Source organism: Echinops telfairi, unplaced genomic scaffold (genome assembly GCF_000313985.2).
Source record: "Echinops telfairi isolate 266 unplaced genomic scaffold, ASM31398v2 ScPeMD7_1;HRSCAF=3_0, whole genome shotgun sequence".
NCBI lineage: Eukaryota > Metazoa > Chordata > Mammalia > Afrosoricida > Tenrecidae > Echinops > Echinops telfairi.
In genome coordinates this window covers 52,115,511-52,133,133 of record NW_022103896.1, presented here as the reverse complement: position 1 = coordinate 52,133,133, position 17,623 = coordinate 52,115,511, and positions in this window count along the sequence as shown.

Below are 17,623 nucleotides of genomic sequence, written 5' to 3'. Positions count from 1 at the left end.
GAATTCTGTTGACTCTGTTCTAGTTGCTGTAGGTTTTGTGATAGAGTATCAGTCATAAGTCTCTCTTCCTTTTTCATATACTCACTTATTGCTATCAAGCTACCTCTGATAACTTCTTTTACAATATCCCATAGGTTTTCATATGTTGTATTCTCATTCTTGTTAGTTTCTAGAAACTTGCTAAACTGCTCTCTAATCTAGGCCAGTACCTATTTGTGTCACAGAAAATAATTATTCAATTTTCCATTTGTTTGTTCTTGTTTTTCTGCTTGTTCTTTTATTGATCTCTAGCTTTATGCTGTGGTGATCCAAGAAGGATGTTTGAATATTCTCTGTGTTTTTGAATTTATTCAGGCTCGATTTGTGTCCCAGCATGTGGTCTATTTTTGAAAATGAGCCATGTGCATTTGCAAAGAATGTGAATTTGTTTTTGCATTTTGATGGAAAGCTCTATAAATGTCTATCAAGTACAGTTGCTGAATTGTAGTGTCAAGCTCTGTAGCCTCCTTGCTGAGCTTCTTTCCCAGTGATCTATTTTTTTCTGATAGTGGTGTATTAATGTCACTTACTATAATTGTTGAATAATATGTGATTTTTTTTCATCTTTTGAATAGTTTGATGAATTTCGTGGGTCTTTCATTAGGCATGTATGTATTTATTATGCTTAGTGGTTCCTGGTTTACTGATCTTTTGAGGATTATATAATGTCCCTCCTTGTCTTTTGTTATTGTTTGCACCTTGAGATCAATTTTGTTGGAGATTAAAAGGCAACCCCTGCTTTTATAAAGTTTCTGTTTTCCTGGTATATTTTCTGCCAGACTTTTATTCTTGGTCTACTTTTTAACTTCAAGCTTAAGATGTGTTTCTTACAGGCAAGAGATTAATGGACTATGTTTTCTGAGCCAGTCTGCTAGCTTTTGTCTTTTAATGGATGGATTGAGGCCATTGGAATTCTGACAATCTGATGAATTGAGGCCATTGGCATTATCACAATCTGTGGATTCATTGCTGTTATTTTGTACCTTTTGTGTTGGGTATTTTCCTATCTCCATATCAGTGTGCTGTGTGCTGTGCTTGTGTGGGTGACTTCTTTCTTGCCTTCTTTTCCCTCTGAGGCCATGTTATCTTGGTAATTGCTATCAGGGTGTTGGCTTCTGGGTGGATTTGGGATATATGGTGGTCTCCTGCTTGTGCTTTGTAGATGTTGGTCTTCTGACCATAGTGAGTCGACTAGGATTTTCTGCAGTGTTGGGTGTCTTACGGTGTATGCTTTGAGTTTTCCTTCTCTTGGAAGACTCTTACCTCGCTGTCTATCTTAATAGATAGTTCAGCAGGTTGGAGGATTCTTAGGCAGACAGGTGGGTTTTTTTTCAGCTTTCAGAAGATATTACTCCACTTTCTCCTCCTCTTCATATTTCTGCTGATAGATCTGAGCATATTCTTACCTGAGCACCACTGTGCTCTTATATTTTTCTCTTTTTCCTCAAAGTTGGATAATTTAACCATTATATGCCTTGGTGAGTTCTTCCTGGGTTTAGTCTAATTGGTGTTCTCTTTGTTTTCTGTATGAGTACCTGATTCTCATTCATTAAGGTGGGGAAGTTACGTAGCCAATTTAGCTGTTGACTTCTGCTTGTGTCTTATTCTGGTAGACTAATCATTCGAATGTTGTTTCTATTCATAGTATCTGTCATTGATCTCAGACTTTCTTCTGCGTCTTTGATTGTTTTGTTTGCGTTCTCTCCCGTTTGTTGAAGTCTGCCTGATTATCCTCGAGATCACTGGTACAATTCTCTGTTTCTTCCAGTCTGTTCTTGAAACCCATGATCTTGTGTTTTGCTTCGGTTATCTAGTCCATTAACTCTTTTATTTTCCTTTGGTAAATGGGCTTCTTCCCCTCTATCATGGACTTCATCCTCAGTATCATGGATTTCATCTTCTCTATATTTGCATCCTTGTTCCACATTGCTTCTCTTACCTCCTGTATTGCTCCAATCAGCCATCTGAAGATTTATTTTTTGGCTGACCCATGTCTGATTCTTCTATGAGCTTAGTTAGCTCGCCTGTTGTGTTTTGTTTTGCTTTTTTTCTTCTTGAGGGTGTTGCAGTCTGTTGCTGTTTGCTTGTCATTTTGGAAGAACTGTGCACCACATTTCTGGGAGACTAAGGGGTCTGGCTCTTTCTCTGTGTGACTAGTACTAGTATTTTTGAGGACTGCCTGTGGCCTACCATGGTGTTGGGTCAGAGTGATATGTAGGCATGATTCTTCGGCCACTCAGTGGCTGGCATTGGGGGTTTTGAGAGAATAGGGGGAGGCTGGTGACTGTAGGTATGCCACTGGACCGAGTTTGGGCAGGCCTGAAGTTTAGCAGAGGGTCTGGTCTGGGCTGGCAGACCATGATATGCAGTCTTTCAAAGAGTGGTAGGGCCTGCTGGCCTTTTCCATTTTGTTATGTTGAAAACCCTAAGCTCTGCTCTGGAGATTAGCCCTGACTACCTTGTTATGTTAATGGATGCTAATGGAGAGTTATGCAGGCTTACATTAAAAATTACACAAAGGACCACAGCCAGAATTGAAAGCATTTTAATGAAGAGAAAAATGTCCCCCTTTTTATAATAGGTTTGTGGGGTGCCCTGATATTGGGGCTGTACTGTGCTGCCCCACAGGGAAAGGGAACCAGCTTAGCAGAAAGGGTTTGGAGCTGACTGGATTTGTATTCATCCCCGGCTGCCATCCTCTGTCCCTCCCGATTCTATCCAGTTGTGCTCTGTGGAACTTCATTCAGTCACAGGTAAATATTCCAGTGACTCTTCAATTGCTGCAAATTTTTGTCTAATTATCTATCATTATCCATGCTGGCAGGTGTGGTGCTGGGGAGAGGTGGGAAGGGGTGAGTGATGTAGCCATTCCATTTCTGGCAGGTGAGGGGAGTTTAAAAGCCTTAGGACAGCCAGCATGGACAGCCAGGAGTATCGAGTCAGTACAGTACAGTACAGGACAGGACAGTACAGGACAGCCAGCAGTATTTGGAACTCCAGTGTGAGATCTCGTGGTTAGCTCTTGGAGGCTTTCTGTGAGCCTGGGATTATGACCACTTTTAGACAGCCATTTGGGGAAATTACTGCTTGCTGCAGGGCTAGGGAGCAGGAAGGGGAGGCTGATGCCATCCTTCTAGACTTGGCAAACCCACAGGCAGACTCAGTGAACTTAGGGCATTTCAGTGTATTATCGAATCACTTTGTGGGTGAAAATCAAAGGGAGGGGGTGTGTTGAGCCAGAACCTAGTACATTGAATCTATTTTTAGCACCCAGCATGCTAGCATTGGCCACCTTATGTCTTAAGTTTCTGGTCTGGCAGCAGGAGCATCAGGTGGGTGATTCTACCTGGATGCCATCTTGACTGCCCATAAAGGTCACTTACTAATCTTTTTAATGGTGCATTTCATAGTATATGAAATACAACACAATGCTTCCTGACAACATAGCATTATATCTTTAATGAATATTTTATTTTCTACAATATCCTCATGTAAATCAAAATAGAGTGTTAGGTATATGAGTATATTCTGAGTTTCTATAAATAGGAAAAATTCAATATTAGTTTCACCATGGAAAATGTTCTTTCCCCAATGAATGCTTGCCTCTACACCTAGACACTGTTACTTTTTCATTCTTTTCTAAACAACCACAACGGAACGTATCCAGAGTGACTGAGTCAATTCTGGCTTATAGTGATCCAATTGAGCAGAGGACAATTGTGTTTTCGTTTTCTGTGACTGAATCTTTACAAGAAGCAGAGAGCCTCAACTTTTTCTCACTGAATAACAGGTATGTTTGGACCACTGACCTTTCAGTTAGCAGCTATATGTATGTATAACCTGCTTAGCCACAGGAGACCCTTCTTTTGTAGCACAGACTAATTTAGCCTCTTCTAAAATATTATAGAAATATAATGATAGAACATGACTTCCTTTATTTAATGGATGATGCTCTTAGCATAATGTCTTTTGGATTAATTCATGTCATTTCTCATATGAGTAAGTCATACCTTTTTTCCTTTTTCTGCTACGAAGCACTCCATTGTGTGACTAGACAGCAGCTTATGTTATTCTTTTGATGAATATTTGGGCTAATTTCTCTTGTAATTATTAGGGATTATTCCACTATTAAATTATTGTTACTGAAATAACTAGATACACGTACACACACATACATACAAAACACAAAGCAGAACTTTGATCAAACATTCAATACCTTTAACTGAAAATTAGCCACAGGTTTAAATGTAAAGTGCAAAACGACAATGTTTTAGAAAATAATAACAGATTTATTTTAGGAGGTAACAGGAGGTAAGAGTTTTTAGGCTTGACACCAAAATCATGATCACAAAGAAAGGAAGAAACTCTGAGCTACAAATTTTTTTTAAATTTTTGCTCTGTTGAAGACAGTGCTAAGAAGGTACAAAGGAAAGCTATGTGGGAGGAGAAGATAACTGAAAGGCACACTTGACAAAAATTATATGAACATTAAAAGTTTTTCATTATATGCTACCACAGAAATACAAATTAATACCACCATGAGCTATCATAACACTGCACAATTTTCAGAATAACTGAACTAAAAAATAGTTGCAACATCAGATACTGGTGAGGATACAGAGAAATGGAACTATTCATACATTGCTGGTAGGAATGCAACATTGTGTAGCCACCCTGGCAAGCATTTATCCATTAGAAAAGAAAGAAAAAGAAAACCAAACATGAAACTAATATATGGCTCAATACTAATACTACTGGATCTGGTGGGCATTAACTAGATCAAAAAGGGAAGTGTTTTTGTACTTGTTTAATTTTTAAGTCTTTTTCTCTGTATGAAAATTAAACAGATATAGAGTTGAATACATAAATAATTCCATAAATAAAAGTTGACTATTCCATTATTTGATCAATCTATTTGCTAAGGTGATTTCTTCTAAAATGTGTGGTATTGAAATTAATGGAAGGATAGACATTTATGAAATTACATAAGCAATAGATTTATTCTTTCTATTAGTACTGAGTCATGGACCTCTCTCTTGTCTCTCATTGTTTCCTCAGCTCCAACAATAGTTTCCATTAAGGATCTTTGCACTCTTCCTCATGATGTTTCAGTCTTCATTTAACCCAGGCTTTTAAATCAAGACTTCATTATTCTTGACTTTTCATATACTGAGCTGCTCATGTCTTTCTTTTCCTAGTAAAATTGCTTTACTTTCCCTTTTTGTATGACAAAGATAAAAAATATATATTCTATCCCTTAGTTGACCTGAAATCTCCTACCCCTGTATGTTTCACACACACACACACACACACACACACACACACACACACACACACGATTCACTTTTATACTCTCATCTCCACCAACACTAGCCAATTTTTACTGCATTCCTTCTAAACACATGTAGCTATTCCTTTAACACAGTTCAGCCTTCAAAGCATATTTAAGACAAAATGCCTTCTCTGCTTTGCCCTTACAGATCATTCATTACTATATTATTTGGATCCTTTCGGCTACATCTTTATTAAAGGAGAAGGTAGCTGTGGAGTTCCACCTCCCTAGGGATAGCACTGCTAGCAGTGTAACACAAAGAGAGATCAGAAGAGTGATTCAAACTTCCTACCTTTCAGGCAAGAACATCCATCTAAAGTCTAAGCCATTACAAAATTGATGGGATGAATTTGATACTTAGAAGCGAGTCCTTTATAACATTCCACTAACTTCCATTTTCCATGAACTCTCACAGTGGTATACGGTTTCAGCTGAGTCTTTAATAAGGCACACACGTCATGTGTGCTTTCTGTGCTTGTTTGCCAACCTTTCCCACACTCTGAGAGGTATTTTCATAAGTGGTACTATGTCATTGTTTTCACATGCTGTTCTTGAGAAAGAGAGAGAGAGAGAGAGAGAGAGAGAGAGAACTTATAAAGATAGAACAGTTAGCAAAGTAATGTAGAAGGTGCATATGATTGGCATAATAATATGCTATTCTTTCAGTTGGCAGAAAAATCTGCTCTGCATGCATCATCATTTCTCCTTTTATCTACTTCAAGACACCCCCCCATTTTCCTCTCTGTGCCTCTGTGCCTCATTGGTTTAAATGGTTGGGGGTTTAAATGGTCACTGAGCATTCATTGCAGCCCATGCTGGCTAAAGTGGTGTGCAAGGACTTGAAGAGGGGTGAAGGAAAAGAAGGCCTTACATTGGTCCCTATCAGTTTTTTTTTTCTAAAAGCCAATATTACTTTCCACATTGCTTAATTCTTATTGGCATATCCATTGAGTCACGGTTTTTCATTCTATTTTAAGATAGGTGATAGATGGGCAAATCCATAAGGGAGGAATCTAGAAGAAAAATATAAATTCATCATATTGCTTATACTTCACTATTACATTCATTTTTTATGGTGATACATCTCAGATCGTTTATTTACCCACTGTCTGTGCTTCTCGCCACCAATGTTACCAGGTGACATTACGTTTGTCCTGACTCATGGAGACCCTATGGGCAACTTCCCTGTACTTCACCATTCTCAAAACTGACCCCTTGTTGTAACTACTGCGCCAATCTATCTCCTTTACGATCATCCTCTTTTTCACTGAGTCTCCCCTTTGCTAAGCATGATATCCTTCTTCAGGAACTTGTCTCTCCTGAAAGCAAAGCCAAAGTATGTGAGGCAGTCTTGCTATCCCTTTCTAAGTATCATTCTAGTTGTACTTTTCCCAAGGCAAAGTTGTTTGTTGAAATCTATGGTCTACTTAATATTCTTCGCCAACACCATAATTCAATGGTATTGGGTAAATTCTTAGGAGTTCAGAAGAATTAGAGGTCCACCACTAGAGGCCAGAAATTCTATCTGCTATGCCGTTTCCCATTTTTTTAAGTGTCCTATGTATTATGTATATCTAACAGGGGGAGCTATCAGGTAAGCTTTGAACTGCTAACTGTAAAGCTGGTGGTTCAAACCCACCAACCCTCTGGTAAAGAAATGCTCCCATAAAGACGTACAGCCTCAAAAATCCCATGTAGGGTCCCTATGACTTGGAGTCCACTCAATGGCAGTGAGATTTTTTTATTTTTAATTTGATACCACACCATTAAGGACATAAAGGAAATTAATAAATAGTTGGATATTAGTATACTTTTAAAATGTGCTCTTTTTTTGAATAGACTATTTCCCAATGGGTTATTTAAAATAGCAGTTACCAATAGAAATAAATGTTTTTAAATTGTGTCAATGAATATCATGTAATAAGTATTCTGACTGGTGCCTTGACTTACCTCGTTCTGAATAATGTATACAAGAATTTGAAATAAAGACTTGAGTTAACTCCTACTGGCTTTTCAGTATCAGAGAAATTTTTATTCTTATTCAATAGGAGCCTTTTCTCCTTTAGAGATTTCTAATGAAAATGAATTTAAAGTTGGAAAGTCTGGTCTCTATTACAAATAAAGTTACCTCCTTTCATAGCTTCATATTTAATACCTTTGGTAGAAACTTACAGGAATGATTCAATAGTCTTTGCTTCAGATACATTACAGATAAAGTTCCCTAGTAGAAAACTTAAGTTCATTCTTAATAATTTCCAAAGAAATTATTAAGGAAACCATTCATTCTTTACACTCCTATCTTAATTTTCAACTATTAGTTGCAAAATTCTACTTTTTTGTTGTTAACCAAAATGCCGTTTAATATAACTGGTGCCCAAAGTACATCTTTGGCACTGTCTATGTCCTATACGTGCCAAAGCCTTGTGTCATCCACTCTGCTCATGGTGTATGTCAGAGAATAAGTCAGGGTATATTAAAGTGAAGCTCTTTACCAAAGATTAACGGAGTCGGTGGGAAAGCAACTCAGATTTCTTATACGTTGGTATGATAGATTTTGTGTCATTTTTGCTAGGTCAATCTTAGTGATTTGGCTTAATAGTCCCCTCTGATGTGACCTAATATAATTAACAAACTCCCTGATAAAATCTTCTGTGAGCAGCCAAGCAGTTGTGGGAGGACTGGGGTGGAGTGCAATCTCCTTACTCAGGTCACAGACCTGATGCAATTGATAGGAAGTGTACTAGGGGGATATGGCCTATTCCTATATAAGTGGACCCTATGGGGAAGGTTGCTTACTTTTTGCTGAGTATGATCCTATGTCTGGATTCTGGTCCTCAAGTTCTTTGGACTTGAACCATGTCTTGTCATATTGTCTGCTGACCCTAAGAGTCATTAGCAGCTAACTGCCACCTGACCTGCCAACCTTGGATTCTCTGGACTCTGCAACCATAAATCTCATCAGCTGACCTTGGATTCATCCACCTCTGCATCCACCAGCCTGTGCCTTTTCTGTTTCCTAGTTTGTCTTTCTGCTTCCTGGTTCATCACCTCCCCAATAGCTTCACCAGTCAAGAGAAACCTCCAGCTTAACCTCTGATCCAAGAATGTAACTGCCTTATTTCTACAGTTACTTGAACCATTTTAGTGATACGAATTTATCTATATCTATCTATTTAAATGTGTAAATATATAACTGTGAAATATGGGTATGAATACAATTGACTATATATATCACTCGCAGGAGAAAGATGAGCAATCTACTGCTGTAAAGATTTACAAAATTTACAGTCTTGAAAACTCTTTAGGTCAGTTCTGTTTTATAAGCCAGACTCCAGGAGTCAGAATCAGTTTGATGGCAGTGACTGAGTGATATATATCACTAGTTTTGCTTCTCCATTTAACCCGTACTAACACCCTTGGGTGGAACAACTGTGATGCAAGTGCCCTATGTTAGCTTCATTAGTACTCCAAATGGGGGGTACACTTTAATAATTCTCAGTGTCAAATTGCTTGGTCATGAAAACCTTATTGTCTGCTTTATTTTATCTTACTTTCCCAAATCCATACTCTCAGAACCACCTCCAAACTAAACTGTATACTGTAACCCTCATTTAGGATTTTCTTCTCGTGGAACACTAATTCCTATTTAAGGTAGGGAAACATGTCAATTATTATTTTCCTTTGAATTTACTGAATGTAAGGCTGGATGTTTTTTGAGAGACTTGGGATTTTTCAGGGGCACCTAGGAAACTTAAACCAAGTCAAATCCCCTGCTATCCAATTAATTCCTACTCAACGTGACAGTATATAAGATTTCTCACTGCCAATTGGACTGGAGCAGAGAACCTCCTCATTTTTCCACGGGTGGGTTCAAACCACTGACTTGGTGTTAGCAGCCAACCACTAAACCCGCTGTTTAGAGCCTGATAAAGTTCAGAAATCTACAATGTTGAAAAAAAATGCCAGTTTTCTCTTTCTTCATCATTTCCCATCATACTCCTCAGCACAACTCTCAGGAAAGATAAGTCTTATTTGACTTATTTTGACTGGAAACTTATAATATGGCCTGGTGCAGCTACTCTATGGTACTGTTTCTTTCTCTGGTGAGGAGTTTAACGGGGTCTTTGAAGGCACCCTGGTCACAGAATATTACTCTGCTAACCACAAGGTCATCAGTTTAAATCTGCAGCCACATGATAGGATGAAGCGTTCTGCTCTTTTAAAGATTTACAGCCTTAAAAGCCCAAAGGGGCAGATCTACTTTGTTTTGTAAGGTCACTATAAGTTAGAACCGACTTCAGGACACTGAATGTTTAATGGGCTCCTTAAAAATATTCTAGATCCTGTCCTTAATGAAGACTTTGTTCACATGATTACTTAAAATCACCCCAGCTGAGCACTTAGAGCCCTCTCTCCACCCTTCCCCTTTCCTTATGCATCGCGCTGTACAGGTCAGTCTCTTTTGGTTAGGCTCATCTTTCCTCCACCAGGAAGCCCTGTCCGCGGGGTCATTTCCAAAACAAGTCCAAGTCAAATAACTTCTAGGCTTTCATATGGCCTCTGGATAAGTTCATAGACTACTGGCTTACAGAAATAACAGTTCCTTCCATCAAACTTCTCTCAGCTTTTCCTGCTGTCAGGTCGGCTACCATGAGCTTTTTGGAAACAGACCTCTCCAATAAGACTGCACCAAATACTGGACCCCCAATTCTAGGGACCATGGCAAATTCTTGGCATATCCCTCCCCCTTGCTCCACGATAATCTTCCTCTCAAGGATAGATAGGACCGTCCTCTGTGGAGGGATATCTTACACTCTTCTCCCTAGGCTTGAGAGGAAAACCCCACAGAAATCTGTCCTCAGAGTGTCTATCCTATTGCTCTACTTTTCTTTCATTATTGCCTCTGAGGCAGACAATAGACAGACATTTACCTATCATTTGTTGTGGTTACCTCTTAACAAAATTCACTGTCTGCTATTTCACTTGTGAATTAGTGGATATTCTGCACCTTTTATTCTAATCTCTAAACCCCAAACTGAATTCTGAGGTGACGGGAGAAATCCATTTTACTATCAAACTAATCATATAATTCAAAATAGATAAAGAAACTTAGATTTATTATGGTATTCTATCTTCCACAAACTTTGTGCTATATTTGACCGTGCATTATCTTCTTAGACTTGTCTTATTTAATCCATCGTCTGGAAGCTTGGATGTCACTGATAAAAAGTGACAAACTCCATTGGCATTACATGTATCTTCAAATTATTTTCTAGGTACTGGCAGCAACCTGTAAGGATATACTAAGTAAGCATGTTTAAGAAAACACTTGACCATTTGCATTTATCTTCAAAAGGTTCAGAATGACTTAGTATGCATATGTTGGAAATCCTAAAACGGCAAAAGAAATACTGCATGCAAAAGTACTGTATTTTGTAAATTCATGCTACCCAAACTTGATTTATAAACTAAGCTTCTGCCATGATTATAAGAATATTCCTTCTAAGGATTTTCATATTTCCATTTTTCAATAATGCTGCTTTCTTAATAATGCATAAATTAGTATTAGAAATAAAATCAGCGAGGTTAGAATGTGGCAGCTGGGTTTAGGAGACCTTCAAAAGGACGGGCATTCTTACAGTCGGCTTTAGGCAGATTAGCAGCCCTTGTTAATTGATTTGGCACTTATTGAATAATTACTCCAATGACTGGGACAAAGCAATAGCCCATCTAACAGCCTAGTTCACTTCAGGTTTCTCAAACCAATAACACACTTGTAAAGATGTTCCCCTTTCACGTCGAGGTGAAACATTGATCTGAGCTGTACTTGTGAAGACACTGGCTGCAGTCACAGTGTTTGTGCACTGATGCGCAGGACAATAGCTTTTACAGATACTCTTAAACCCAGCACAGTGTATTATCTTTTCATTCTTCCTCTCTTGTCTCAGAGCCTTCCTTAAATCATAAAGCTTTTTAGGACATTCATCTCATGACAAATCAAAATGGTTATTTGCCCAAGTAGAATATTGCTTTTGGGTAAACAAGCATGAACTTGAGATATACAAAATTACACATGGTGCAGCTTTACTCCATTTTCTCTGAAATGCAAAACTTCTTGAGCAATGTAAAAGATATCAACCAATTTATTATATTTATTATAATATGGGAAGTTATGAATTTTTTTCTGTAGTAGAGAATGAAATAGTCCTCTTGGTTGTAAAAATTAAAGGGTACCTTAGAAATCTCTGTTTAAAATGTGTTTTTGTCTTTTATTGAAAATTAAAATGCATTTATTTTCTGAAAGTACAATCATGTTTATCCCTTGTTAATATTGTCTCTTTTTTACAACTAAAGTTGCTTGTTTCCAATGCCAGGTAGTGAACTTGCCTGAAAGTCTGAGAATTGTGCTGGGTTCTGTCTCACACATTGATCATAAAGAGTAGGCTGGGCCTGAAAACTCAGCTGACATGTTGGATGATGAGTGGAACACACACACACAGACTTGTGGTTGATTTTAAACAATTACATGATTGACTTTGCATCGCATTAGCAACAGTAGTAGGTTATTTATTTATTTTTGCCAATAGCGTGCAAGAGAGGACAGCTGACAGCACTACTGACTCATGTTTCAGGTGTGCATTAGCACTCGCAGGACAGTCTGCAATGCGTGAGAGAAAGAAGCAGTCAGTAAGAGTTAAGGGCAAGGGTTGCCTTTTGTGGGAATGAATTGGGAAGAGTGGTGCACCTGCTATTAGCATTGACCCAAAGGATGTAGCCAGAAGGAGGAAGATAATGAAGGGCAAGCAGCATGATATATTGGTAAGCACTGTACTGCCTCTACAATAAAATAAAATGTTGTGAAGAGAGACCAGTCCCTGGAGAAAGACATCATCCTTGGTAGAATAGAGCGCCACTGTAAAAAGAGGTGGGTCCTTGACAAGATCGCTTGACTCAGCAGCTGTTACAACAAAAACACAGGACCGATGCTGGGTGTGGTGCAGAACCAAGCAGTGTTTCCTTCCGTTGCCCATGAGGTCGCTGTGGGTTGGAACTGACTTGATGGCATGTAACAGCAACTTAGCAATATAAAATTTACGAAAGAAGACTTACCTTACTCATTAATATTTCTGTATTGGTTTCGGTTCTAGTTGGATGTGTCAGATGTCGTAACATGTTTCAAGATGCCCAAGAAAAGTACTTTACAAATAAAGTACCAACAGAATTCATGTTTTTTGTTTTTGTTTTCTAGACAGCTTAGCAAGAAGAGTGGAGACAACCAAGATCAATTTGGTTCCTCAGTAAGTTAGAATTCCATAACTATTTAAAAGGTGATGATCGTTAAAGGACTTTGTCTGCTTAGTTTCTTCACACCTCGGTACCCTCTTGACATATGTGTGGGTTATGTATCATCATCATCATCATGACATATGTGTGGGTTATGTATCATCAGATAAATGCTTCATTTATGCTATTTTGTGTGAGACTGTGTATCAGCGTTTTTGTGGTGTCATAACACATGATACAAATGTGGTAGTGAAATGTAGTTAATTAATTACATGGATCTTCTAGCCATAACTCTCCACTTTATGATATATTGTAAATTGCAGCTTCTGCATCTCATTTTGGAAGAACTTCTTTATGGTGCTGATGAGGCAGGATTAGGGAGCAGTAGTTTTTGAATCCTCACTGTATAAGTGACTCAAGTCACCATCTTTGTTTCCTTGGGGGTCTTATGTTTTGCAGAAGACAAAAGTCATACTACCATCAAAGTCATGATCATGGCCTTCCTTTCCCAACTGAGCAGGCACTGAACAGCAAGGAGACTTGACTTGACTTTTGGACATTTTGCTTTTTTCTCTGTCTCCTGCATCTGGCTTGCCTCTGTCTCACCTCTGGCTATTAAGATTTCAGTTGTAACCTGTCATATGACTTAATTTAACCAGATTCTGCAGCCTTGTGGATGAGGAAGAGCCTCCAGATGCTTGTCCAGAATTCAGGTTTCGGTTATAACAGCATCACAACTGCATGAGTCATGTCCTTAAGGGTTTGTGAGTCTGTGAGATGTCACAAAGAATTTCAGATGCTCAAAAGGGAGAAAATATACTAATAGAAGTGGTGGTTTATGTCAGGGATAATGAAATGGCATAGTACTTTGGAAAAGTTGGACATTCATGATATCTTTAACCTCTATGTCCTTGGGAATGTTGTTAGGTGCTACAAACTCAGTTTCCTGTACAACAGAAAAAGCACTGCCCTATCCTGCACCATCCTTCTCCAGAGTCATGTCTCCCCTGATTACACATTCAAAATACATGAGACAAAGTCTAGCCAGCCTTGCCTCCAAGGAACCTTCTGGCTGTACTTTGTCCAAGCCAAATGTATTTGCTCTTCTGGAAGTCTGTGGTGTGTTTAATATTCTTCAACAACATCACAATTAAAATCCATCAACTCTTCTTCCATCTTATTTATTCCTGGTCCGAGAGTCTCATGCATATGAGGTGTTTGAAAATACCATGGCTTGTGTCAGGCACAGTTTAGTCTTCAGAGTGACAGCCTAGATCATCAACACTTGATGCCTGAACCGACACAGTAGCTGCAACAACGTGGGTAAAGCACAATAACAATTGGGGGGATGGCACAAGAACAAGTGGGGCTGCATTCTGCTGTACATAATAAGGCCACTAGGAGTTAGAACCAACTTGACAGCACCTATGAACAACAAACAACAACATTATAATATTCAAATGCTCATTATGTCACGGTACATTAGTATTATATGGGCAACACTGGTATTTCAGTGGTAGAATTCTTACCTTCCACGTGGGAGACCCAGGATGAATACTAGGCCAATGCAGCTCATGGTGACGCATCACTTCTTTGTCAGGGAAGGCTCATGTGTTGCAATAATGATAAACAAGTTTAAGTAAAGCCTCCAGACTAAGATGCACTCGAAAAATGTTCTAGACACCTATTTTCAAAGTTGCTGAAAACCTTATAAATCACAACAATCCAATCTTCAAGCAATCAAGAGGATCACTCAGGACTGGTCAACATCTTACTCCATTTTTAATGGGGTCACCATGAATGGAGATGACTCAAAGGCAGCTAACATAAAAAGGATAAAGAATATTAAAATATATTAGGAGAGTTGAGGTATTTGGATCACATATAAATACATTTCTGGACAAAGTAGAAAGAGGGATGTGTGTGAGCTGAAACACATTCCTAAGGGAATCATTCAGATAGTGGAAAGTTCTGACCCTTGGCTTATTCAGAAAGCAGGGTTTTCTATCTTGTGGAGATGAACATAGTAAATGTTGTTGAAAATTCTGTCTTCAAATATCTTTTCTTGTTTTGTAAGCGCTCTCCGGTTAAAAGGTATTTAGGCCTGGCGTGGATCATCTCAAGGGACAGTATTCAACAAGAGAGGAAGATGCGGTTCAATATCAAGTCAGTGTCTTTTTTAGAAACTGGAGGTTTTGCAAGTTGAATAGACTACTTCTGGAGCAAGTAAATAATACATCATATGATAATGCCAACATTAACTAAGAAATTTATTTCTAAGGAACTTTTATAGATAAGATTTTCTTCCAATCCCTAGATACCCAAAGCTTCTTAAAATTATTCCATTCACCCAAGGAAATTTTATTTGTCCTGGACTATTATAGGTAAATAGGTAAATAAAATAGGTATACAAATTAAAAATTTACTGACAATTAATCATAAACTTATTTTAAAACAATTCTTTGATATGCATATGATTTTAATATTTTAATCTGCAAGCAAATTTACATGCTAATAAGATAGGTGTGCTTGTTTATTTTTAATTAAACCTTGGCAGAATATTTTATAACTCAAGAAGTACATCACTTCAGTGTTTTTCAGAGTTGATCATATTTTGATTTTATAGGCGTCACTGCTGAGAATGCCACTTCACACAAGTATATGGTACCAAATGACAGAAGTACGTGTAGGGCCATTTCAGAAATGGTTGGTCGGAGCTGCTGTGCTAATCCCAAGCCACAATTCATTTAATGATCTTTTTAGGAACTCCCAGTTTTAAATTTGTGTCATTTAATTACTCACCGAATTCTTCATAAACTTTTAATGGTAGATGAGTGATTTTATTTTTCAGTTAGGTATGCTTTGTGAACCCAACTTATTTTTTTAGGAACAAAATTTTAAGGGAAGACTTTCTGAAATTGTGTCTGCAGGCACTGCAGATGATCAATTATAAGTCATATGATTCAATATTTGGGAAGATTATTTTAAATTATAAAATCATCTTTAGCTGTAAGCATTTCTAAAGTATTATTTTTCCACTCTATTCCATATGTTAACACTTTGGGTAAAACTTTGAATTTTACCTTTTCACATAAATATGTTCTAATTTTTGCCTTGAAGCAACCTGTTTAAATCATTGAGGTTTTTTCATTGCCACCAGCTTTCCCTTTTGCTACAAATCCACCATTCTCATCCACCATTAGAAGTTCAGTACAAACAACAAACACTGTAATTCATAAAATACAGTAGTTTCAGATCTGAGCCACAGCGTGTCTGGCGGTATTCCTTGATGGGGCCTGGCAGGACAGCATGCACAGAGCAAAGTGAGCATGCTTATTTGGAACTAAGGTTACAGTGAACTCTTTGATACAGGCCTGCCAAATGCTGCCAGAAACACCTCAGACTCATTGTACTTTGGTTTTGAATTAATTTTTGGTCACTGTGCATTAGGAACATCTTACTATTGCCAAATATTTTGTGACCTGCACATTCAGTTATGCACCATATAGTAGTGGCTCACAGTTTATGAAACTTTACTTTAAGCCTCTTTGACCCATCCCTGCTGTATTACTCTTGAGTTAAAGGATAGATGGCACAATCATATAAACAGTCAAGCCAAAAAGGCCTCACTGGTCTAGCTAGTCAATTCCAACCCACAGTAACCCAATATAGGGTTTTGGATGGTGTAAATCTTTTCATAACTAGACAGCCTCATATTTCTCCTGTAGACTTGCTTGTGGGTTTGAACCAGTGACCTATGGTAAACAGTCCAGTGTTTATCTCATAGTATTTTCAGAATTTCCTATAATAGCCAAAAAGTACTCCAGATTTTTACTGACAAAAAAAAGACAATGTGCAGAATGCTTAGTATACTAGCTAAAAGAAAATAGCATAAAAAATCTAAGAAATAGAATATCTAAGAATAAACCTATTAAATATGCGTGTGTGTGTGTGTGTGTGTGTGTGTGTAAGGCAGTGGTGGTTCAGTTGTAGAGTTCTTACCTTCCATGCAGGAGATCTGGTGGCACTTTGTGGTTAATATTGAACAACTAACAGTGAAGTTAGCAGTTAAAAACCCACCAGCCACAGCATGGGGGAAAAATGTGGCAGTCAGCTCCTCTAAAGATTTGCAAAGCCTCACAAACCCTGTATAGGGTCACTACGCATCATATTCTGGCCTACAAGCATGACCTAGCCCAGGGAGCTCGGAGTGATGAGACTGTGTGAGAGACCAGCTAGTTTGAAGTACAGTGGAGTGTGTGTGCTCTCTCACACGTAGCACTCAGATGGCTAGAGCTGGTTTGACCAGAACCCGACCAAATGTAGAAAAAGATGTTAGATTCTGTTAGCTGGTGTGCAGAGCTGCAGTCTTTAGCTATAGTCTGCGCTAGACTGAAATTTACTTACAAATGCAGATGTTCCAAGTTCCTACAAGAATGAAGAACTTTCATATCAAAGATCATGCTTGTTTCTTCAGAGTTCTGGGTTGTTGGAGATGAACAATTTAGGAATTGGATATCTAAAACTTTGGGTGATAAAGGCTGAAGTAGCTGACTTCAGAGTTTTCATAGGTGTGTTTAGTTTAAAAATGAGTGGGATGGGGGAGAAACTCCCCTGTGTAGTTTCCTGTGGGAAAAAGAAGAAGGGGGAAGATTTTGATGGTAATATATGATTCATATATAGGTGCCTGTTACCAGGGTTACTCTTGACTGCAATTGTGACTGAAAAATGGTGAAGTAAATGCTTCATGAACAGAAGGAACAATGGCTATAAGAGATGGAAGGTGACCTCTAGTAAAATGACTTTTGTATGTAAGATGGAGTACCCCAGAAAAACTGAAACACAAATTTCAAAGCTATGTATTTAATTTTCTTTAACAACATGACCTTATCACATTCAAAGTACTCTCCATTACACTTAATACATTTGTGAAATCTGCTATTCCATTCTTGGAAACATTTTTTCCAA